Source organism: Ambystoma mexicanum, chromosome 2q (genome assembly GCF_040938575.1).
Source record: "Ambystoma mexicanum isolate Mex_15411 chromosome 2q, UKY_AmexF1_1, whole genome shotgun sequence".
NCBI lineage: Eukaryota > Metazoa > Chordata > Amphibia > Caudata > Ambystomatidae > Ambystoma > Ambystoma mexicanum.
Window position 1 is genome coordinate 46,451,952 of NC_090924.1, and position 6,093 is coordinate 46,458,044.

Here is a 6,093-nt window from a genome sequence, read left to right on the forward strand (position 1 = left end):
CCTCCCCAGCACTATCTTGATTCTTTGTCGACCTACCACAGTTTGTCACTTGTTTTGTTACTCTCCTCACCTCTTCCCTCCTCTTTCCTCACTCCCCTCCCCATGTGACTCCTGCACTGCGACTATTGCTGTCAGGCATAGCATTGTTTATGCTAGTTTTCTTTTCTAACATTACCTCCCTAGACTCTCCCTTATTGTTCCAGGCACTTGTAATATCTACTTCGATTTGATAGTTCATTTTCACATTGTGGACTGTGTGAAGGACATGTAGGAATGTACTGTTCTTCTCCCTTGTTCCCTCCCTCATTACTGCACTTTGATTAACTTTTTGTGTAGGTTGTATAATGCATTTCTATGATTCAGTGATGGGTCACTGTCTGCCATTGTTGATGTGGGATATGCTGTACATGATGTGTTCTGCTGGTCAATGGTTGATGCTATGTTGTGCTTTATTTTGAGGTGTCAAGAGATGGGTGTGGTTTGACACACAGGGGTGTCTTTGAGTGCAATGTTCACATGTGCTGTGTACAGGACACTAGGACTCACTTCATTTCACATGCAGGTATTCGATGCATGTCCCTACTGACACAAACACTTAGGCAAGCCCCCCCCCACCAGCTACATTGACACCATGCACACACATGCACCCAGATTGCCTTCTCAGGCATGCTGTGTCCCGACAATCCATGTTCACTTTTGAGTCATTGATCGTATACATGCATGACAGGGTACTATTTGGTTGAAAGCCCTTTTTTCAAATGATGCTCAAGGGGTTTCCCCCAATGCAATGCACACTCGCTGTGCTGTCCAGTACGCAGTGTTTGACATGCCAATTTTCAATTGTCCAATGTGCATGACAACAGGTATTCTGACTTTTGTTGCTTGCACCACTGGTGACATGCATTTGTGCCACAATTTCAGGGTGTGAGGTTTTGGTCAGTCATTTCTTCAGATTCCATGTCAGGTGTAATTGTCTGGTGCCTGTTTACATTTCTCACATAGCACTTCATGACTACTGTGCCATGTGTTGTGCATATGGTTTGATGTTTTGCCATTGCATACCATGGTATGGTGTGCCAGATGGGGTTCATGGGTGTGGCGAGGGTTTGGGTGGCATACCAGTACTTTCATGCTCTGTTTAGCAAGGGGGGCACCTTGCATGTGTTCCCTTTGGTCACATGGGATTGGTTGTGGTTAATTAGCTAGGGATGCACACAATGTGGCGCTTCCATGGGCACATTCTCAGGGTGGTAAAGTAGTAACATTTAACTGTGCCTTTCTCATAATCGTAGCTGTATATGCTTGTTTGTTGATTGTGCACACTTTTTTGCTGCATGAGGGCACTTCTGCCTGCTTTCGTGTGGCAGATGTAATTGTGCGTGTGCGTGTTTTTTGAAGTGCACAGGTATTCCCTATTCGATTCCATGAATATGTGTTGTTCACTAGCGTGTGGGCGTTGCGTGAGTTTCCCAGTGGTACTTCCCACGTTACGCCTACATTTTCACGTATTGTTCCCCATTCCCTGTGTTCCACCCCCTTTTCAGGTGTGTGCATGAGAAGTTGTGAGCTTTCCCCGTTCCTGTCACGCACGCGTTTGCAAAATCGCAATGACGTGTAAGGTAAGCGCAGATTTGGCGCACATCCCGGGAAAAACACACGCAGGACCTTCTATGAATCGCATGCGTGCCATTCGCACACATGCGCCGGCTTTTTCACGCTTGTGCCAGTTTGCGCCACAAATTTCGGCGCACATTTATTCCATGAATTACCCGCATAGTAATATATATAACCACAAAATATATCCGACAGCCTTCAACCACAATCAGCCAAATTACATCCATTTGAACTACTAAAGGGCATCCGTGGCAAATTATTATATTTACCATTGGACCTAAAAGAAAATGTTTAAACTCTAGGAGTAAAATGGCCAATAGATTAATCTTTGATTATACTAGTTAATGGTGTACCAACAAAAGACAAAAATATCTGGCAATAACTAGTCGACTTAAGCAAAGTTATACAAGCCCTACAATATCTAAAAGAAAACAATGAATACTACAAAGATATAAAGATGGAGAAAGTTAGACAATCCCTACAATATCTAAAAGAAAACAATGAATACTACAAAGATATAAAGATAGAGGAAAACTTAAAAGAAACCACCCACATTATTCAGGAGTCACCAGAAGCTGGCCAATTTGAACATGCAGATCCTCTTATAGCAGCCAACATTTTAGAGCAGTATACCATTCACCCACTGCACTCCAAAGACACAATTGATGATGCAATAGAAACATATCAAATGCATCAAGCCAAAGGATCCCTAATGAGCAAATGGGAAAAAAGTGTAGATGCATGTTCTTTTCCTCTACTCTTTCCTACAGAAATAGGAGGAAGATATTGTTAGATGTTTTATCAGAGGGCTATACCTAATCATGTGGTATTCGCTTACGGTGGTAAAGTGGTATGATGTTATTATGGTAATGCCCTATATGGTATGAAAAAGCTCCCCTCTAACACCTGTATTCTATTTAGGGTCAACTTTAAATACAGGTTACCAGGCTTATATTTGGAATCTTGACAGTGCTAACTGTCACCCCCAGCGACTTATCTAAGAGACTGGGCTACTGCCTTTGGCAGATCTGTTCAGCTGTAAACATGCACAGCTGAAATGCCACACTCACACTCTATCTATCTACAGAACCCACACTGAATCAAATGACACAACCCAAACACCATAAAATGTATCAAACCACAAAGTGATTTTTATAGTGTATATTTATCATGGCAAATAAACTTACCGATCATGAAAAGCAACATTGAACAGCGATACAATTGTCTTTGCCAATGTGGATCAGCAAGAATAAACAGCAAGAAAGATAATCTCAAAATGAACACAGCCCAATGACAAAATGAAATGTATTCAACCCACACCGACCTTCGGTCTTGAGATTTGGCAGGAGCCATGCTTAACAAAAACATGCAACTTCTTAGTAAACCATTTGGTTATCATTGACATTTTGACATAAAAAAAACAACCTTTCTGTCTGTCTGAAAATACATCCATTTGTACGTACACTTCATTTATCACAGGTATATTCACATTGGGTGTGGGTGAGATTCATGGGCTGTTATCATGGGAAACCCCTGTTTGTTGTCCTGCCACCATGCAGAAGTATTGCAACCCCCACACACACAGGCAATCCGGTAGAAGGACCTGACCTCTCTGCCAGGATGTCTGCTCCCCCATGTGTAAAGACTGGTAGGGGGTGTCTGTACTTCCGCTCTCTATATGGTAGAGCAGAGGCACAGGAGACCCCAGCCAAGATTCTCTATAAGGTAGCAATGGACGAGCAATCAAGGCCTAGCTTCTCAGGAGGTGATGTGGGCTGGTTCTTAAGTACAGTGTAGTCCCCGAACCCCCACAAAGGAATGTCCACACCCTGTATTACTGAAAACACAGTCTTTATATAATTAATATTCTAGGGTATGTACACGATCACAATAACGCACTTTGTACTTGGAAGTCAATAATGATAAATATATACAATTCTAAAGTGGTACCACTAATGTTATCAAATCTCATTAAAGTGCATCAACTGTACGGTTAAAATGTCACACAGATTAATAACGAGGAAACCAGCAATAGAGATAGGAAGGAACGCAAGATGGTTCAAACAATAGGCAGAATACTGGCCCCGTACCCTAGACACAGTTCTGTGTGGAGATCCCCCCCACCTGGGCAACCTGTAAAATAAGGTGTATCGCAAAAGCCCAGTCCATATGTTCAATAGTCTCACTTCTTCCTATTAAGGTTTTTACCCCCCCAATATACCTGGTGGAGTAGAGTTCTCCGACAATGTGTCGACCGATCCTTCTTGAGTGCCTCCCTTTCAGGTGGGAGCCACGGATCGTCGAAAGGTGTCGGGGAACTTGGAGTTTGGTGTCGGGGAATCGACGGCCCTTCTTGAGTGCCCTCCCTTTAAGGCGGGAGTCACGGGTTGTCGAACATCTGACGGTGAACAGGTGGAACTACGGCAGTCATGTGGCAGCATCGTTCCTAGCGGAGCTCGTCGATGAAAGAGCGTTGGCGTCCTGCAAGGAAGAGGTGTGCGGGGCATCTCGGTGATGATAGTTCTGGACCACAAAGAGATGATGAGAAACTGTGGCCCAGCAAGGGTGTCGAGTCGTCGGTGTCTCTGTGGTCTTTAGGTGGCGGGAAACCTGCCAGTGGATGCTCCTTGGCGCATCGACGGTCAGGCCTTCTCCAGCGGGAGACAAGCGGGTGACGATGCAGACGAGAGCGTCCGATGATCAATGAAAGTTCTTAGGCAAACGGGAGCATGGCGGCTACGGTCGGCGACGGCGGTCGTCGACAGTGGCGGACAACAGTCCGAGTGCTTCTCCTTGGAGTTCCGCAGCAGTCCCCGTATCAGCAGCCTGTCGAAGGTCTGTCTACCAGGGAGCTTTGGCAAAGATCAGCTGTGCACGATGGTCCCTCGTAGCTCGGGAAGAGGGTGCCTTACCAGGTCCTCTCTGGGTCAGTCCTTGGAGGCACAGCAGCTTTCAGATTGTGAAGGAGAGCAACAGCAATTCTTCTCATCCAGCAGGGCTTCAAGGTCAAGCGTCAGTTCATCCAGTTACTCGTCGTAGTGGACTTCAGCTTCTGAACACGATTCCTAGCAGTGAGAGGTCCCCAGATATACTGTTGATCTCCCATTCATTCCGCTGGGTCACACTCAAGCATCCTATCATGACTTCGGGCATTCAGGCAGGCAGGCAGCCAATCAGGCACACGAGGTATTCAGGCCATTCACTTCTCTCCAGACACTCACAACAAGTTATGTGTATTGGGACAAGTACCGAGCCATTCAACACTCCAAGCTGCATTCATACCGGTTTCGGGCAGGGTTGTCTCAGTCATTGTGTCAACCACCAGATACAAGACACCCACAACACAGAATGCATATTCGTCACACACTCTATTCACCCAGGTCCCACCCACAGGAGGTACTCACAACATACATCACCGGGAAGGCTCCAGCTAGTCTGGCCGGGCCTTCACAACAACACCATATATGGCATTTCCACCAAACAGCCAGTCAGGGGGAAGGGACAGAGTCAGGGCTTCCCAGGACTTTGGGAAAACAAGGTAATGGGTAATAGAAAGCAAGAGGCCACCGGGGCCATCTTGTTTTCCATCAGGAATCAACTGATCCCAATGGCAGGGCTGTGGTATCCCAAAATGGAGGATACTCCGTACACCTATCAAACTCAGCATGGAGCTGCCACCAGCCCATACCCTGCTCTGTGGGCTACCCACAGGTGCCCAAAAACATACACTAGGGGCACAGGGTTGTACCCCTACCCATGGGTGCCATAAGGGTATCCCACGGGTCCGTTCACCAAACCAAAAGAGAGAGAGCTGCACCGCCAGGAGTCCCACATAAACTTGTGTGCAGAAAACATGACAGAACACATGATAAAAAGCAGTAAAGGACAAGGATACGGAGGCCCTGTCCCTCCGATGCATATCCAGCATCACACCGTGTACAGCCTATCTCTTTAGTCTGCCAGGAAACCCTTGCCCCTCTGCACTCCATGACTCTTACCAGTCTCTTGCTCATCTGCATGCTGTTCGTCTGCCCACACCCCTTCTTTCTCCTGAATTTAAGTGCTATCCCTGTCAATCTCACTAGAACCTGCCTCTTTTCCTAATGTGCACCGTCACCCGATCTGGCCTCACTATTTTCCCCTTGAAGAATAGTTTTGCAAAAACATTTGCAACAATCATTTCCTGCACTCAATGCTGCTTTCTCAAAAATGCATATTTTTCTCACAGTTTGTGCAATGTTGAATGAGATCACACAGCTAGTGAAATGCCTTTGCACGTTTTAATTCCCTTGCAGAAAAGCACTTGAATTTCTACATGTAACTGAGCCTGCTTTGTACTGCTTTGTTAAATACAGGTTACCAAGTAATGGGAAATGGTGTTAGTTGGTTAATTCAGGTTAGTATGTACACAGTGCAAACCGGACAGATGACCTGTTTAACCTGAAGTAGAACATTTGCTTACTGCAAGAACATGCATTT